The sequence below is a fragment of the Lutra lutra genome, chromosome 3, assembly GCF_902655055.1.
Source record: "Lutra lutra chromosome 3, mLutLut1.2, whole genome shotgun sequence".
NCBI classification, from domain to species: domain Eukaryota; kingdom Metazoa; phylum Chordata; class Mammalia; order Carnivora; family Mustelidae; genus Lutra; species Lutra lutra.
This window is the reverse complement of record NC_062280.1, coordinates 140,980,593-141,000,760: the sequence shown is the minus strand read 5'-3', so window position 1 is coordinate 141,000,760 and position 20,168 is coordinate 140,980,593. Positions and strand designations below refer to the sequence as shown.

The following is a 20,168-nucleotide window of genomic DNA, read 5'->3' as shown; positions in this document are numbered from 1 at the left end:
CCCATTCCCGTCGCGGAGCAGGCGCCACGGAAACCGTTAGGCTGGGTCTGAGGGGCCGCGGCGCCGAGCGGGGATCGGGCCCGTCGAGGGGCCTGGCCCACCCCGTCCTGTGGGCGCGCTGTGGGCAGGAGGGAGTGGGGCCGGGGACAGGACCCGTCAACTTGTCGGCCACCTGCCGGGCCCGAGTCTCGCCCGCAGGCGCTTGTGGGGGGCGCGACTGCGGCCCCGCCACCGGCCGGAGGAGGAGGCGCGGGCGGCCTTCCCTCCGCACCCCCACCCCACCCCCCCCGGCCGGCGGTGAGCAGCGCCGCTCGCGGAGGCTCAGGGGGTCGAGTGCGCAGCCCGCCGGAGAAGATCGCCGAGCGGCCGCCTTGCTTTAGGCTTCGGCCGCCGGGCAGTCGCCGGACTTGAACGTTTTTTTCTGAAGAGACTTTCCCCCGTTCATCTTGGGGTTAAAACCTCGAAAACCCGCCCTGGTGTGTTTGATCCTGTTTGGCTGGTGCCAGTACCTGGCTGTTCCTCTACGCGGCTGAGTTAACCACCTGTTCAGTCAGGAGGTTGACTCGAGGCTGCGGTGCTCGCCCTGTTTAACAACCTGGATCTTTGAACTTTTGACACGGCTGTGGAGGGACGCCATGCGTTAGGTAAAGGAAAATGAACAAATAATTTTGTCATACAGTCGGGAGCACAGCGGGGGCTGTTGTAATTGAAGTAGTCGTTGATCATTCCTTTATCAAACAGCGTTGAAAACCTTGGGATATTGGGGGGTGTGTAATGGTTGCTGAGGTGCTAGGGATCGTGAATTCAGAGATTTTCTTTTGTGAAATTTTAAGTTTCTTTGGCCACCTTTGTGTCTAAGCATCTTCTAACTAAGAATAATAAGCTGGTAAGATTTTTTTTTTTTCTTTTTGCCTTGTAATCCTCACATGTGTTCGGTATGGACTTCTAAAACCGAGCAACATAATTGTTTCTTATTGTGGTCTCTGTTTTTAGTTCTTGTAACCAAAGTTGGAGTGTTTTTCTGTATTATTAAGAGTGAAATAACTAAAGTTGAACTGTTACTATACTATTTTACCACCATGCTATTACCAGCACCAGAGCTAAACATATGCCACTCAAGAAGTTGGAGCCATATGTTAGGTAGCAACTAATTGAGATTTGTGGCTGTGATCTTGTCTTTGGATAAATATTTAGTTTTTGTGTATTTGCTAAATCTGTAATTCTTGCCATCGTGTAAGTTTTGTTTGAATCACCTAAAAATATTCCAGAGGAATGATTCCTCTGCCTTTTTGGCATTTTCTTGGTTGAATTGATTTCTCTCGAGTAATGAGATAAAGTGCCTATTAAGACAGATGGTGAGCTTAACAGAAAAGAGTGATAGAAGGATTTTTAACACATCTTTTGTAACGTAGGACCTAAAATTTCCTTTCAGCTTTTTGGCCCACTGGTAGTTCTTGCCATCGCTAATAATACTAGTTAGTGGGAAGAAAGGATAATTTAAGAGGAAAAAAATATCATTAAAATTTTTACAAATAACATTCTATTTAAAAATTTTAGCACTGTCCTGGTAAGTTTTACTGGTTTTTTGTTTGTTTGTTTTCATTTTCTTCACAGATCATTTCTCAATTTTCTTACGTAGGTTGACAGAGAAATTCTTTTATCCCAGGCTGGTTGCCATTAGCCACCTGTATGCTTTTGAATTGACTCCCTCTTTTTCCCTTTTGTCTCTCCTTTCAAAACCTCAAAATCATTGAATGTTTAGTGAGTATAAACATTCTGGTTAACCCTGGCATGAGTCAGATGTAATCATAAAGGCAGTTTCCTCCTTCCAAATTAATGATATGCATTTGAAAAAACTGATGCTAGGATTATCATTTGGTGTCATCTGTGTCATCACTTCCCCTCATCATGTGAGTAACTGAGAGCTGATTCATTTTACCATGCATTTAATAATTAATTTTTTGTTGTAAAATTTCTACAGTATAATATTAGGCATATTTTATTACTAATTAAGAAAACTGTTTCCCTCTTCTCTGACCAGCCAGGCATAGGTCAGGACTGAGAGACTGTGAAACCCAGGACAAAAAGAAGGAATATATGATTAATATTCTCCTTGTCTTGTAGCTTTACTTAGGTAAAGAGCACTTAATTTATAATATGCAGTATTTTTAGTTTACACTCATGGGTAATGTATATGATTGTTTTAAAACATTTGTTTTTTATGTTCATACATGCAAGTCTAGTGTACCTTATATTTAATAGTTTGGTGAAGTACTAAAATTTTTTTTTTTTATATCCTGGGTGCATTTTTTTATGAAATTGAGTCTAGGTGTTATCATTAAGAGTGATGTAGGGATATGCCCATGCTTTCCAATTTTATTAGCCAGTTAATCAATTGATAGGGGATTTTTTTTCTCATCTCTAGCACACTTCAAATAAATTTAGAATTTTGAAAAATCTAAAGAGTTAGAATACAATGTATGTCTATCCCATTGAATCGTTCAGTGCTTCAGTTATCACATTGCAAAAAAAAAAAAAAAGGTCCTTATGGATATCAATGTCAAGAGCTGCTTGTTAAAAGGAAATTAATGGCCAATAGTGTTGAAAGGCAAATTTTGTTCTTTTAACTTATATTGTAAGCTTTTATAATCTTAATATTTTGATCTCATTTCAAAGTATTATTCAGTGATCTTTTAATCTCTTGATCCTTATTTCTCTGTCCTTCCACTATTACAGTTTTGTTTGTCTTTCACATACACTTTCTAAGTTTGCAGTGTAACTTATCTTCTTCCATCAAGTTATTTTGTGGGTGTTATCTTTCGGTATTTCCAATCACTTATCACCCATTACCAGTCCTCAGGTTATTTTTTCTCCAAGATAGAGAGGTACAATTGGGAGATGACATGGGCTTAGAGGATGATGAGCTATTATTAAAGTGGGGATACTAAAGCAGTATGATATCTTTCCTTCAAGTTGTTAGAAAATAGTTATGGATACGAGACTAACACACAGAAAATCATTAGCAAAAATATAAGCTGTTTGGGGCGCCTGGGTGGCTCAGTGGGTTAAAGCCACTGCCTTCGGCTCAGGTCATGATCCCAGGGTCCTGGGATTGAGCCCCGCATCGGGCTCTCTGCTCAGCAGGGAGCCTGCTTCCCTTCCTCTCTCTCTGCCTGCCTCTCTGCCTACTTGTGATCTCTGTCTGTCAAATAAATAAATAAAATCTTTTAAAAAAAAATATAAGCTGTTACTATTAAATTGTGTGGAAAGGACTGTAATTCGAGAGAAGGTGAGGCCACTGAGGGCTGGAAGATCATAGAAGGCATTTGGAAGAAGTCAGACTTGAAGCTTGGGGAAAACTTAGCAAAAGGAAAGACATTCCAGAAAAGATTGACATCCAGCGCTGGAAGTAGGAGCAGGGAGACCAATCTGAGAGCATCCAAGGGAAGTATTAAGAGGAAGAAAGAGAAAAGGTTGCCTACAGATTTTGGCTAAGCCCCAGGCCATGATCAAAAGGATTAGGCGGGCTGGAGAAGATAATTTGGCTGTATCCTTAAGAACTCATCACTGAAAGAACTATGTGTCTACTTTGACATATTAATACCTTAAGCTTTATGTGTAAGGGATAGCTATATATGTTTTATATGTGTGTGTTTATTACAGCTTAGATCAAGAATAGCAAACTTTTTCTGCAGACTGCCAGATAGTATTTTACACTTTGCAGTTTACTTGTAGTCTCTTCTGAGTATTCTTTTTTGTTTATTTTTTATTTTTATTTTATTTATTTATTTTTTTAAATTTATTTATTTGACAGAGAGAGATCACAAGCAGGCAGAGAGGCAGGCAGAGAGAGAGGAGGAAGCAGGCTCTCCGCCGAGCAGAGAGCCGGATGCAGGGCTCGATCCCAGGACCCCGAGATCACGACCCGAGCCGAAGGCAGCGGCTCAACCCGCTGAGCCACCCAGGCACCCCATTTTGTTTATTTTTTAAATGAGTTTTTATAAATAGAAGAATCATTTTTAACTCAAGGGCCAAACAAAAACAAGCTCTCTGTGGGCTGTGTTTGGCCAGTGGACCTAGTTTGCAGACTTCTGGCTAATAATTGGACTAGGTAATTGTCCTTACAGCACATGAAGTGAGATGCCTTATATCATTTATCTACATGGTTGTTTGGTGCTGTTTGTTATGACTGTCATTTATATTTGTTCCCTCTGTTATAGTAAAAATAAAGAAAATATGCAGAAACAACTATTACTGCAATTGTTATTTTGTGGCCAAACTTCTAGCAACAAACAGCCACTAGGTCTCAGAACTAGGAAGTGAAAGAAGAAAAACCTTTGAGCCAGGCCTTAGAGCAGTGAAAATAGTTACATCATGGCTTGATTTAAAATTTTATAAAGCTAAGTATATCAACTGCCTTTTCTGATTTTACATAGTTTAAACTGAAACTGGCATTTTACAAACTTTGGCCAGGGTACTGGTAGCTTTTAAGTGATAATAGGTATCTGGTGGTAGGAAACCTTGTCTTTAAAAGTAGTCTAGGATGGGGGCGCCTGGGTGGCTCAGTGGGTTAAGCCGCTGCCTTCGGCTCAGGTCATGATCCCAGGTCCTGGGTTCGAGCCCCACGTCGGGCTTTCTGCTCAGCAGGGAGCCTGCTTCCTCCTCTCTCTCTGCCTGCCTCTCTGCTTACTTGTGATTTCTCTCTGTCAAATAAATAAATAAAATCTTTAAAAATAAATAAATAAAAGTAGTCTAGGATGAGTTAATGAAGAGATAAACAGTTAAGTTAGATACCTTTCAATAACACCAAGAGTCACTGTGTCACAGAATAGGCTAATAATTGATATTTACATTGATGAGCTTGAGTCATCAAGAAAAGGTTGTGTCATGTGCAGATTAAGGCAAAGAAGACCTAGAAATCGCTTTTAAAATATTTCCATTAAGGGATGCCCAGGTGGCTCATCAGTTAAGTGTCTGCCTTTGGCTCAGGTCATGGTCCCAGAGTCCTGGGATTGAGTCCCACATTGGGCTCCCAACTCAGCAGGGAGTCTGCTTCTCCCTCTGCCTGCTGCTCCCCATGCTTGTGCTGTCTCTCTCTCTCTCTGTCTCTCTGACAAATAAAATCTTTAAAAAAATTTTTTTTAATATTTTCCATTAAGATTATTTAAATATAAGTTATGATAATTTAAAGGATAAGTATCAGTTACTTTGGAAAATTCATTTACATGGAATAGCTCTGTGAAGTTTCTAAATTTATAAACGTGTATTTCTGAAGCAATTATTTCCTTCACATTGTGTTTCATATGCCATTACCAGGTGAATAGTGGTGCCTCGGGGTTATGGTTGCATGAATGAATTGGCTAGTCATCAAGAGTAATGACATAATTTTGTGTCATCAGGAGAGCCAGAATATGGCATAGAACATTTTTTGATCTGAAGGCATTAGTAAATATGTTCTATACATGAAGGATAGTATTAGGTGCTGGAAAAAGCAAGGATGAGTAAGATGGAGAGTGGCCTAGATAAAATCAGTGTGTTTTCTTTTTTCCCCTCTTAAAAACATTAAAACCAACCAAACAAAACTTCAAAACTTAAGTTAATTTTTGTAATTTATTTATATTAACATTTTTCATACTTTGTAAATGTATATACTGTCTTATATTGTAGGGTAGTACAAACCTTTTGAACGAAATTTAAAACTAAATTTACATCATGAATTGCTACGTAAAAAAATTTGACTTTTTAAATTTTGCTTTAGGGGCACTTGGGTGGCCCAATGGTTAAGCCTCTGCCTTTGGTTCAGGTCGTGATCTCAGGGTCCTGGGATCGAGCCCTGCATGGGGCTTTCTGCTCAGCAGGGAGCCTTCTCCCCCCACCCCCCGCCTGCCTCTCTGCCTACTTGTGATCTCTCTCTCTGTCAAATAAATAAATAAAATCTTAAAAAAAAAATTTTGCTTTAAAGAGAAATTAACAGTTCGGTCTCCAACCTCCCTTTTGCCAGAGCCTAAAACAGCTGGATCATTCCAGCTGTTTTGTTTTTTAGGAGATTACCATGGATCTTAGTTCCAGCTTTACCCTTATTAGCCATATGATCTCAGATTAGCTTTTTTCCATCTTAAATTCCCAGTCATTAAAATTGAGAAAAATAGGGCGCCTGGGTGGCTCAGTGGGTTAAGCCGCTGCCTTCAGCTCAGGTCATGATCTCAGGTTTCCTGGGATGGAGCCCGCATCAGGCTCTCTGCTCAGCAGGGAGCCTGCTTCCCTCAATCTCTCTCTGCCTGCCTCTCTGCCTACTTGTGATCTATCTCTGTCAAATAAATAAATAAAATCTTAAAAAAAAATGAGAAAAATACCTATCCTGTTTTCCCCACAAAAATATTGTGAGCACCCAAAAAGATATTGGAAACCATGTAACCAAAGTACCAAGTAAGCACTTATATTAATCCTGCTATATTGGAAGCAATGCAGTTTGGTTTTTTGGTGGTTTTTTTTGTTTGTTTGTTTTTTGTTTTTTTAAGTAAGACCAGAATGAATTCAAGTTTTATCCTCCAAAGTTCTGCAGATGTGCTTCCACTAAACATTTAGTTCACTCAAAAGTTTTAACTGCTTTTTTGGCAAACAGATTGCATGTAAAAGCTTTCTTTCTATTCTTAATAATTTTTCATTGTGGCCCATATCCAATGCCTCTGTTCTTTTTGCAAGGGAGTACTGATCTTATATTCCAAGCAACTTCAACTAGTCTTTTCTAGAGTGGGATAAAAATATGCAAAAGGGAATTCCCTAAGATTTTCTTTTTTTTCCAAGTGGAAGAAAGACTATTCCTGTATGTGGAGTAATAATATCCACTTGTTGAACTCTCATTGGTGTTTAGGCCCTGTACTTGGTAATTTTTTAAATCCTATACAAACATGCTGGATATATGGTAGTACTTTTATTTTACAGATGGAACTGTTACTTCTGATTCACTTTCGTATCTCTCTTCCTTTCTAGCTTTTTGAGATCTCTTCTATGCTTAGTCAGAAATAAAATAAATTTGATGTGTACTTTGAAATAAACCTTGATATAAAAGTTACCTAAGTTTAATAAATTAGATTGTATTAATCAGCCTCTATCACAAATATCTAATAGATATTTTGTTTTCCTCCTTTAGAATCCACATTTCAATATACATTTGAACAGAATAAGTTAGAAAATTTAGGTGATTTCTTTATTATTTAATTCCTCAGGGAGAGAAAAAAATCTTCCTACTTTGGGGATTCTATACAGGTGTTCATGTGCATTTTAAAGCACAGTTAAGACTTCTCTTTAAAAACTAAAGATATGCTTTCTTTTGCAGAAATAGATATTCTGTACAACAACTGCTTTTGAGATTGAGCTTGAAGGAGTAGTCATTTACATCAGAACTCAGTTTTTCTTAGATTTGCTTACACTCTTAAAGTGAAAATATTTATAGTATGTGATTTCATTTCTAGGGGTTTTTTTTTGTTTGCTTTCAGACAGGCATTCTCAATTTGCAGTTTTGTTCTTAAGACTTGATTTTTTTCCATATAATATTTTCATTTGCTGTATATGCTGTTTTCTTACTTTTAGTTAATAGTTTTTATTTCTTCTATCAGTGTTGGGACCAGCAGTTTCTGATACTTCAGATCAGTAGGTGCATTATTATTCTTCAAATGCCACTGTATGCTTGCAATTATATGTTTTATAAACATTTAGTGTTCTTTTAGAGGGGAGGGACTGAAGTAGAGGGAGAGGGAATTCAAGAAGACTCCATGCTGAGTGCTGAGCCTGACATGGAGCTCCATCTCAGGATCCTGAAACCGGGACCTGAGATGAAGCCAAGAGTTGGATGTTTAACTGACTGTGCCACCCAGGAGTCCCTGCAGTTATATTTTTTTAATCTGTTACTTAAACCTTGTTAAAATTGGCCTAATGTGTGTGGTAGAGTAGCCTTTGGAGAAAATGTAGGTGCAGTTTCCCTCTAATCCATCTTTCAGGCTGCTACCAGGCTAGTATTTTTTTTTTTAAAGATTTTATTTATTTATTTGACAGAGAGAGATCACAAGTAGATGGAGAGGCAGGCAGAGAGAGAGAGAGAGAGGGAAGCAGGCTCCCTGCTGAGCAGAGAGCCCGATGCGGGACTCGATCCCAGGACCCTGAGATCATGACCTGAGCCGAAGGCAGCGGCTTAACCCACTGAGCCACCCAGGTGCCCCAGGCTAGTATTTTCAAAAACATGAGTTTTATTCAAATCATTGCTCAATTTTAGATATTAAAATCATACCACAATTCTGCTGCATCAATTATAATGTCTTTGGTCTCTATTTCAAAGTATATAGTCCATTGATATCATGTGACTATATTTATTCCCAACTTTGTAGTAGAAAGAACATACGTTTTACAGTAGGCAAGTAGAGGTTTATTTATTGGCTTCCTCCCTTATTGGCTGTATATAAACATGAACATGTTACTTACCTCTATGGGCCTTAGTTTCTTCACTTAAAGAGGGTAATAAGAGGCTCTAACACCTAGATAACCTGTTGTTCTTTTCACCATTTATTCATCTATCATTTGTTAATTCTTGAAATGTCCTAGATACTATGAATGTCACAAAGATGAATACTGTACTCCTTCCCTCTAGTAATTCACAAACTGGGATGAAAGGTAAAGACATATAAACAAATGCATATTTAAAAATAATTAAGGGTAAGTAAAATACCTCTTCTCTTGCCTTTTTTTCACTTGTATGAATCCTTCTTGCCATTTAATACTGAACTGCCATGTTTCTGTAATACACTCAATATCATGATTGTGTACATATCATACTATAGCATATATATTTCTTATCTGTCTCAGCTATTAGTTTATGAACTTCTTGAGTTGGAACAGTACTGCTGTCATTGGCAATTTTTTTTTTATAAAGGGGCAGATAGTAAATATTTAAGGTGTTTGGCTATATGGACTGTTACAACTACTTAACTGTGTTGTAGGAGCATTAAACTGTGTTACAACTACAACTGTGTTGTAGGAGCATTAAAACAGCCATAGATAAGTTATAAACATTGGGTATGACTGTGTTCTGATAAAACTTTACAAAAACGGGACCAGATTTGGCTCACAGGCCTTAGTTTGGTGACCCCTGCCTGCCATGCTGCATACCCTATGCCTGGCAAATTATAAGGCACTCAGTAAACAATAAATTAACATATATTAAATACTTTTTATGTTCTGACTGCTGTTCCATACAACTTTATGTATATCAGTTTACTTAATCCTTAAAACAACCCTCTGAGGTCGATAATATTGTCATCATTTTAAAAATGAGGAAACTGAAGTAGAAAGTAAAATAACATGACTAATATCACACAACTAGTTAGTGAAAGATTAGGGGTTTGAACCCAGGCACCTGACTCCAGAGCCTTGGCCAGTTCCAATGTATTAAATCCCAGGAGTATAATATTGATTCAGTATTAGGAAACATATTGACATAATTCAGTATATTCATAGATGAAAGAATAAAACTATATGATTATCTCATTAGTGCTAAAACTATCATTTTCTAAAATCAATTGTTCCTAATAACTGTTAATAGGAAATAACCTTGTAATGGGTCTCTATCAGAAACCTGTATTAAATGTCACAGTGAAATATTAGAAGGACTTCTGTAAAAAGATAGAAACGTAACATTTGTCCTTAAGTCTCAGCCAGTTCATTAAGAAGCAAGAAAAATAATTAACCTCTAAATAAGGGGTGTATGTGGGATAAGGTGAGATATTATCACTGTTGGTATTTGTGGTTGGTATGATTACCTACTTAGAAAATACAAGATAGTCAACAGAAAATTATTTGAGTCACAAAGAGATTTCAGTAAACTAGCTGGCTATAACTTAGATTATTCTTTAACTTTCTTATACACCAGCAGTAGCCAACTATGAAAACAAAAAAGTAGAAGCTAAAATTATAGAATACTTAAGAACCTTCTAAAATATACAACACCTACATAAAGAAAACTATAGGAAGATCTGAATGGATGGAGAGCATACTGTATTCCTGAATGTAACAACTTAATACCATAAATTCTCATCATCAAAAAAAAAAAATTTAGAAAACCTTATATATACATAGGTAAGTGCAGAGAACAAGCCTAAAAGTCTACCTTCCACTCTGGGTAGCTGTAGAATGGAAGTTGAAATTAGGAACAGGAGGAAGAATTTAAAATGATGACTATACATATGTTCTTAAGTATAAAATGTACAACTTTTGTGAGGTAGCAAAAATAATAAAGTTTGGATTTGGCAGTTATGATTAGTCCTCATTAGAGCCACACCTCCTTGTTGGACAGTCTTGATTTATGTCTCTTTTTTCTATGTAATTTTTAATAACACCTCCCTTCATTCACAAGCTTTCCATTTGGTGTCTGAAATCATTGGTGCATTTAAAACTAGCACTTTTCAGTATAGCAGTGGGTCAGAAACTGTTACCATAGATTAAAGAAGCAAGAATTATAGATAAGTGATTCTCAACCTTTATAACCTTACCTGCAAAACAAGACAATTTTAGTGTACTTATTTTCTGAATATCTATTATAAAAGCAGTTTTTTCAAATGTAAAATTACAATATTGAATATAGTTTTCAAGTCTCATTTGTCTAGATATTTTTATTCCTCACCCCCTTTCAGTATTAGAACCTAATATTTTAAGAAAGTTGGTGGTAAATTCTAGGATTGATGTCATCAGCTTGAGCTAAAGGTAGACTAAAAAGAAGGAAAATTAAAAAAATAAAAAGAAAAAAGATGATTCCCCCCCCCTTCACTTTTCCCTTTGAGCCTGGTGGTGGGTTTAAGGAAGGCACGTATTGCATGGAACTGGGTGTTACAGGTAAACAATGAATCATGGAACACTGCGTCAAAAACTAATGATTGTATGGTGACTAACATAACAATAAAAATTTTAAAAATAAAAAAATTTTAAAAAGATGGGGGAAGATGTTTAGAGGCAATAATATTTAACTCAGGCATAATAATAGATTTATACACAAAGAATCTGTTACCTCAGAACGGGCAATGTTAAAACACTGGGTTCTACAGAAAAATCTTTCTTATAAGAAATACAGAAATGTTTTTTATTTTCTCATGATGTCTTATAAAATTCTCTATTTAGAAGGAAATGTTAAATATGGTGAAATTACAGTGAAGCTACTTCAATAGCTTTTACAGGGGAATACAAACCCTTCTGTTGCGAACCTAGATGCCAAGGCGTTAATTCTGGTCAGAAAATATTCAGAAACAAGAGGTTTTAGTCTTTAATTCAAAGTCATTCCGATACCTATAAGCAAGAATTTGAAATTCTAAAAAAGCAAAGTGAATATAGTATATAAGACAGCACATTTTAAAAGGACAATAAAGCATTTGTAGATGAAAATAGATCGGGCTCTCTGCTTGGCAGGGAGCCTGCTTTCTCCTCTCTCTCTCTCTGTCTGCCTCTCTGCCTACTTGTGATCTCTCTCTGTCAAATAAATAAATAAAATATTAAAAAAAAAAAAAAGAAAATAGAATTGCCCCAGATATAATTACCTTGGGCTCTAAAGGTAACCCAAGTGCTCTGAAAACATCAGCTAGAACTGTAAAATGGGATTTAAGACAAGGGCACTTAGAAAAAAAAATTGTTGGTCTTAATTATGTGTACACTCTGTCCTTTAACAGATTGGGGTTGATTTCTTAGAAGCAACTCCTGCTCTCAGTTCCCATGGTTTCCTGACTGGATGTATCTTTTTTATGTCTTTTTCATCAGAAGTGCCTTTGAAGTCTATTTTAACCAGATTTTCATGTTAGTATTAAGGTGTGATTTCCTAGTGGGGGGGATGGGAGTTATATCTCCTGGCGGCCTAATTAAATTAAGTTATATATAATGGGTCTGGCATTGGAGAATAATGGTAGTGGCCATCAACTTCTTCTTTTTTTAAACCTCTGTTCATTTATGTGGGATAAAAGACTGAGACCCACCCATCCTACTCATTTTACTTCTTCCACCTTTCCAGTGGACAAGGAATTAGAAAATAAGTTATAGTAAATTTGTTGCTAATGATCTGTATAAATTACCACCTACTTTTTAAGGAAATGTGTTTTATATACAAGATATGTATTTGCCTTTATTAGGTTAAACCATGTGAAATCATGTTATTTTAATATTTTTTACCTTAGAAATGACAATTTCATATGGTTCAGTACATTACAGAAAAATGCCCTATATATAAAAACAGATTATTGCACTTGCATGAAAACTATGTTGTAAGTTACTTAAATAACATAAATTCATAAATAGCAGATCAATGAACCATATATGCTAAATTAGAAATAACCATATATGCTAAATAAATATATCTACTTAAACAACAAGGTAAACTTAGAAGCCAAAAATATCACTAATGTATATATGCATCATTGTACACTATTGGGTTAATCAACCTTCTCCAAAAACCAAATTGAATGGGAATAATAAAGCTAACCATAAATTAATTTATAAATAAAAGCTCCTGGACTTGAGAACCATGACCCGCTGAAGGCACTGCAAAAACCAGGGTAATCGAAGAGGGCACTGATGATAGATAAACAGATAGTGAAGTATCCTTCTGCAAATTGTGGGAATCCTAACTGTATTGCATGGCAGCTGAATGTCTTAGCAGTGAATTAGAGGCCCAAGTAATCTTTTGAAATGTGTTAATTTTACTTTATACATTCTGTTAACAAATTTTATTAATAAGAGCTCATTCTGCAGGTGGCTAGTAACACTTAGTCTTACACAGAATTAAAGTCTAAAAAATTGTGTGTCATTTGTCCAAAGCATCTGTAAAAAGAACATTGATTTTTCTTTTAGTTCAGGACATATCAAGAACACACTGCCATTGGTGAACCCTGGACCATATTTTTAAATAATCATGCTTTTAAAGCGTGGTCATTTGGTTTCTATTTATAATAAATTCACTCACCTTTCTAATGTCCACTGGGTACATTAAAAATTAGGAGTAGTGTGAGGCACATGGTGGCTCAGTCATTTAAGCATCCAGCTCTTGATTTCGGCTCAGGTCATGATCTCAGGGTTTAGAGATGGAACCCCACATCAGGCTCTGACCTGGGCATAGAGCCTGCTTGGAATCTTTGGAGTCTTCTCTCTCTCTCTCTCTCCCTTTGCCCCTCTCCCTCCCTCAACTACGTATGCTAACTCTCTCAAAATAAAAAAGGAAAAATAAGAGTAGTGAATTTGTAATGACATGTAATGATAAGATAATATGTTGGCTAATTGGTGCCTGGGTGGCTCAGTGGGTTAAAACCTCTGCCTTTGGCTCAGGTCATGAACCCAGGGTCCTGGGATGGAGCCCTGCATCCGGCTCTCTGCTCAGCAGGGAGCCTGCTTCCTTTCCTCTCTCTGCCTGCCTCTCTGCCTACTTGTGATCTCTGTCTGTCAAATAAATAACTAAAATCTTAAAAAAAAAAAAAAAAAAGAAGGAGTAGTGAATTTGATTCCCTGTCAAAAGTGAAAGGGACTGAATTTACTCTTCTGCCTGAAAGAACTTAAAAAAACTAGAAAAAAATGAAAGAGTGTCACTTAGGATGTTAGAAAGCAGGCAGTGTAAGGGGGTAAAGAAGGCAAGCCCTATCTTTGGACCTGATTATTGCCAGGAGAAAGTTTCCAGAGCATGGCACAGGGGAATCCCAAGTGGATAACAGCTGACTCTCTGAGTTGATGGAGCTTGCAGTCCCAGGAGACTAGACTATGCAGAACAGAGTACCAGAGAGCAGAAATCTACACAGAAAGAGGACCTCAAAGATCTGGAGAGGGTCCCCCTTGATCATTTAGCAGAGTATTGGTAAATGCATACATGTAAGGAAACTACTCAGGATTAGAAAAAGAACCACCTAAAACGATTCTATAGAACAGTATCCAGGCTCACACAGGGCCAGAAATAGTGCTGCTTTCTACCAGCTAGAGTAGAATGCCTCATAATTCACAGGGTATTTGGTAGAGTACTCTGAAGGATCTTGGCTCAGTAGTGGAAAAAAATTAACCCTAGACTAAACGCAGCTCTGTTCCTGTCTAATGTAAAAACACAGTTCTGTTGTTGCTTAAAGCACAACCCAAGTCACTTAACCACATCTCAGAACAAAACTCAAAAATACTTAGAGGAATGCAAAAATATCCAATAGCCAACAAGGTAAAATTTTTATCTGGCATTCAGTCAAAACTACTAAGCCTGTGAAGAAGCAGGTAATAACAGGAGAAAAATCATTGACTTAAAACTGACTCCAAAGTGATATTGATGGTGAATTAGTGACCAAGAACATTAAAACAGTTATGACTGGGGGCACCTGGGTGGCTCAGTGGGTTGAAGCCTCTGCCTTCAATTCAGGTCATGATCCCAGAGTCCTGGGATCGAGCCCCACATCAGGCTCTCTGCTCAGCGGGGAGCCTGCTTCTCTCTCTCTGCCTGCCTCTCTGCCTACTTGTGATCTCTGTCGAATAAATAAATAAAATCTTTAAAAAAAACAGTTATGACTGTATTTGATATGTAGAGAAGGTAGAGGTAAAATTGAACATGTTAAATGGAGGGATCTTCTAGACTAAAATTTCAGTGTCAGAGATAAGATACGTGGGATGAGATTAATGGCATGCTATACATTGCCAAAGAAAAGATGAAGACATAGCAATAGAACTTATCCAAAATGAGGGGCACCTGGGTGGCTCAGTTGGTTAAGTGTCTGACTTTTGATCTCAGCTCATGTCTTAATCTCAGGGTTGTGAGTTCAAGCCCTGTTGGCTCCATGCTGGGTGTGGAGCCTCCATTAAAAAAAAAAAGAAGAAGAAGGAAGGATCCAAAATGAGATACACAGAAATGAGAATAGTTTAGAAGATGAACTGAAAAAAAAAAATAAATAAGCACCAAAATTTTTCCAAATTTAATAAAATCTATAAACCAAGAAACACCATGTAAGGACAATGAACAAAATGGCATCAAGGAACATAGTAATCAAATCAGTTAAAACAAGTGACAAAGAGAAAAGAAATGTTAAAAGCCACCAAAGAAAAGCAGATCAAAGGTAGGGGTAACAGCAGATTTCTCATCAGAAGCTATTTAAAGTAGAAGATAGTGGAGCAATATCTTTGAAACACTAAAAGAAAAAAAAAATCATCACCTAGAACTCTTTACCAAGCAAAAGTATCTTCAAAAACAGGCAAAATAAAGACTTCTCAAACATAAAAAAGATGAAAGAATGTTATTTTAAGTCCTGTACTAAAAGACATGTTAAATGGAGTCCTTTAATCAGAAGGAAAATTAAACCATAAAGATATCTGGACCTACAGAAAGGAATGAAGAGCACTGGAAATAGTAGCTATTGGGTAAATAAATATATATGATTGGACATTTGACTGTGTAATGTAAAATTGTGTAATTGAATTAAAGGACAATTGACTGTGTAATGTAAAAATAATGACTGTAAGGTTTAAAACATGTAAAAGCAAAATATATGATAACAATAGCACAAAGCTAAGAAGGGGAGAAATTGCAGGTATATTGTTGCAAGGGTCTGATACTTACACCTGAATTAGTATGTTACTTGAAGTTAGTATATGATAAGTTAAAGATGCAGGTTATAAGCCTTGAAGCAACCACTAAAGTGGCAAAGAATAATGGACTGTAGGCCAAAAAGGGAGATAAATGAGGTAACAATAATTGAAATAAAGCAGATAAAGAAGAAAAAGGAAAAAACACAAGGAGCAAATAAAAAACCAAGATAGTACATTTAAACCCAGCCTAAGCCCTGTAATTAAAAGGCAGAGATCAGTGGATTAGATTTTTTTTTTTAATCAAGACCCAGGTATATCATATCTATAGGAAATCTACTTTAAATATAAAATACATATGTTAAAAGTAAAAGGATGCAAAAGATATGGCATGTTGAGCCTTTACAAAAGAAAGCTGGAGTTACTATATTAGATCAGAAGTTAGATTTCAAGGGTGCCTGGGTGGCTCAGTCGTCATTAAGTGTCTGCCTTCAGCTTGGGTCATGATCCCAGGAACCTGGGATCGAGCCCCACATCAGGCTCCCTACTCAGAGGGAAGCCTACTTCTCCCTCTCCAACTGCCCCTGCTTGTGTTCCCTCTCTCACGGTCTTTGTATCAATAAAAAAGTTAGATTTCAGAGCAAAGACTATTATTACCAGGGATAAAGAGGGTCATTTCATAATAATAAAGGGATTAAAGCAAAGGAGGACATAATCCTGAATTTTTATGCATGTAACAAAAGAGCTTTAAATTATGATGGAACTGCAAAGAAAAATATACAAACGGATATTTTAGTGGAGATTCCAGTATCCCTCAATATTGAATAGAACAAGCAGAATATAAAACTTAAAAATATAAAATTTCATGAAGAAAACATAAGAGAAAATCTTTGTAATCTTGGATTAGGCAAAGAACTCTGAGGTACAACACCAAAATCACCATCCATAAACCAAAACATTAAGTTGGACTTCAGAGTTGGAACTCATGTTCTTCAAAAGACATTGGTGAGATCTTTGCAGATGATGTGATACTTTATGTGGAAGACCCAAAAGACTCCACTGCAAATCTGCCAGAACTTGTACAGGAATTTAGTAAAGTGTCAGGATATAAAATCCGTGCACAGAAATCAGTTGCATTTCTATACACCAACAACAAGACAGAAGAAAGAGAAATTAAGTAGTCAATCCCATTTACAGTTACACCCAAAACCATAAGATACCTAGGAATAAACCTAACCAAAGAGGCAAAGAATTTGTACTCAGAAAACTATAAAGTACTCATGAAAGAAATTGAGGAAGACAGAAGGAAATGGAAAAAGGTTCCGTGCTCATGGATTGGAAGAACAAATCTTGTGAAAATGTCTGTGCTACCTAAAGCAATCTACACTTTTAAAGCAATCCCTATCAAAATACCATCAATTTTTTTAAAGAAATGGAAAAAATAACCCTAAAATTAATATGGAACCAGAAAAGACCTCAAATAACCAGAAGAATGTTGAAAAAGAAAGCCAAAGTTGGTGGCATCACAATTCCAGACTTCAAGCTCTATTACAAAGCTGTCACCATCAAAACAGCACAAAAACAGACACATAGATAAATGGAACAGAATAGAGAGCCCAGAAATAGACCCTCAACTCTATGGTCAACTAATATTTGACAAAGCAGGAATGAATGTCCAATGGAAAAAAGTCTCTTCAACAAGTGGTGTTGGGAAAATTGGACAGCCACATGCAGATAAATGAAACTGGACCATTTCCTTACACCACACACAAGAACGGACTCCATAGGGATGAAGGACCTCAGTGTGCAAAAGAAATCCATCAAAATCCTTGAGGAGAACACAGGCAGCAATTTCTTCAACCTCGGCCACAGCAACTTCTTCCTAGAAGCATCGCCAAAGGCAAGGGAAGCAAGGGCAAAAATGAACTGTTGGGACTTCATCAAGATCAAAAGCTTTTTGCATAGCAAAGGAAACAGTCAACCAAACCAAAAGACAACTGACAGAATGGGAGGAGATATTTGCAAACAACATATCAGATAAAGGGCTAGTATCCAAAATATATAAAGAACTTATCAAACTCAACACCCAAAGAATAAATAATCCAATCAAGAAATGGGCAGAGGGCATGAACAGACATTTCTGCAAAGAAGACATCCAGATGGCCAACAGACACATGAAAAAGTGCTCCACACCACTCGGCATCAGGGAAATACAAATCAAAACCACAATGAGATATCACCTCACACATCAGAATGGCTAAAATGAACAAGTCAGGAAATGACAGATGCTGGCAAGGATACGGAGAAAGGGGAAGCCTCCTACACTGTTGGTGGGAATGCAAGCTGGTACAACCACTCTGGAAAACAGCATGGAGGTTCCTCAAAAGTTGAAAATAGAGCTACCCTACAACCCAGCAATCGCACTACTGGGTATTTACCCTAAAGATACAAATGTAGTGATACAGAGGGGCACATGCACCCGAATGTTTATAGCAGCAATGTCCACAATAGCCAAACTATGGAAAGAGCCTAGATGCCCATCAACAGATGAGTGGATAAAGATGTGGTATATATATACAATGGAATACTATGCAGCAATCAAAAGAAATGAAATCTTGCCTTTTGTACTGATGTGGATGGAACTAGAGGGTATTATGCTGAGCCAAAAAGTCAGAGTAAGACAATCATATGATTTCCCTGATATGAAGAATTTGAGAGGCAACGTGGGGGGCGTGGGGGGTAGGGAAGGAGAAAATGAAACAAGATGGGATCGGGAGGGAGACAAACCATAAGAGGCTCTTAATCTCACAAAACAAATTGAGGGTTGCTGGGGTTAGGGGGGTAGGGAGAGAGTGGTTGCATTATGGACATTGGGGAGGGTATGTGCTATGGTGAGTACTGTGAAGTGTGTAAACCTGGTGCTTCACAGACCTGTACTCCTGGGCTAATAATACATTATATGTTAATAAAAAATAAAACATTTAAAGACATTGGTGAGAGAATGCAAAGACAAGCCACAGACTGGGAGAAAAATCTTCAAATCACTTGACAAAGGACTGATATCCAAAATATATAAAGCATTATTAAAACAATAACTAACAAACTGAGTAACAAAATGGCCAAAAATATTGAACACCTTCTTAACCAGAAAGCTATACAGAAGGCAAATAAGCAGTTGTTGAACATAATTATTCATATGGAAATTCAAAGGCAGGATTACAAATAGGAAGCTTTGGAGGGTGATGGATAGGTTCATTATCTGATGTAATAATGGTTTCATGGGTGTATTCATGTGTCAGTATTTATCAAATTGTGTACTTATAAACATGCCATTTGATAAATGTCTATTATACCTTAAGTTATTTTAAAAATCTAGTTGGCATGGTATATACTTGATGTATGTTTGTTTAGTACATTTGACCGCTACTATCCCATTTCCCAAGAATATTTGAAAATTTCTTTTGTTGTTTAACCTATAGGAAATACTAGTTTCAATCTGAGAGGAAAACTGATTTGGATCCTAGTATATTGATTTGGCTGAACTATCCAAAAGTAGTTTCAAACTTGTTACTTTACAAATATTTTCTCCTCCTCAAGGAAATTATTTTAATGTATTTCTTGTTTAAGAAAATGAATGTATTCACATCTGGGATGGGGCCTTCAAAAATGAAGTAAACCTTAATGTGAACAGCTTGATATGTTCATTATCAGTTAATACTTATGTAAAAATTAGTGGGGCATCTGGCTGGCTCGGTCAGAGGAGCATGCCACTCTTCATCTTGGGGTCATTTGTTCGAGATTACTTAAATAAAAACTTAAAAAAATACGTAAGTAAAAACTAGTTTTGATCACTATGGTCTTGGGACTAGCAGCATTAGGTTAACCTGGGGACATACTAGAATGTGAATTTGGGGATCTTACTCCATACCTGTTGAATCAAAAACTAGGTGTAGAGCTCAACAACCTGTTTAATAAGCCCTGCTGATGATTCTGATACATACCGAAGTTTGAAAACCAGGGTCTTAGAGGAATGGGATTAGGAGTGGAATTTTAGATGCTTAGATACCAGTAGTGGTAGAATTTGTTTCAAGATGTCTCACACAATGGCATTCTTAAGATTTGTATATTTCATCATATGCACATTTAGCTTTCAAATAACTGAGTATCATGAATAGTAGTTACTGAAACATGGCTGATGTGTTTGGTGATGAATATAATAGTATCTACACTTTGAAGTGCATTTTTTAGTAAAAGATCAATAGAGAAATGCATGCAGTAAAGAAAAATGTTCATCTTGGAACCTACATAGCAAGTACATACATGATCATGATTTAATTATTTCAGCTTTCCTATGGATCTGGAAATTTTCATAATAAAATGTAAAATGCTCACATTACTCCTTTTAAAATTTTTGTGCAAGAGAATGAAAGATGCCCACATATGCTCTTAGACAAAGTAATGGTGGGTGGTAATGAAATTTTAATATCTTAACAATTATAGGTAGATATAAAATACATTGTTTCAATATATTGTTGCTATATTCATCTTAGAAATGGGCCATTTGAGATTTTTCTAGTCATCTTAAAATTGTCATCTCACTAATGTTCTTT

The 20,168-nt window shown here is 36.9% G+C and overlaps 1 protein-coding gene across 2 annotated transcripts in view; it reads left to right on the top strand.

Annotated features, from left to right (window-relative positions):
• The window catches only part of FNDC3A (fibronectin type III domain containing 3A), a 180,232-nt gene that overhangs the window by 307 nt on the left and 159,757 nt on the right, over positions 1–20,168 (top strand). The window contains exon 1 of one of the 2 annotated variants that reach the window (XM_047723392.1): positions 58–644. The exons of the other annotated variant lie outside the window; for it this stretch is intronic. The gene's annotated coding sequence lies outside the window, so the exon portion shown is untranslated. Of the gene's footprint in view, positions 1–57; positions 645–20,168 lie in introns of those variants that run through there. 2 annotated transcript variants of the gene reach the window in all.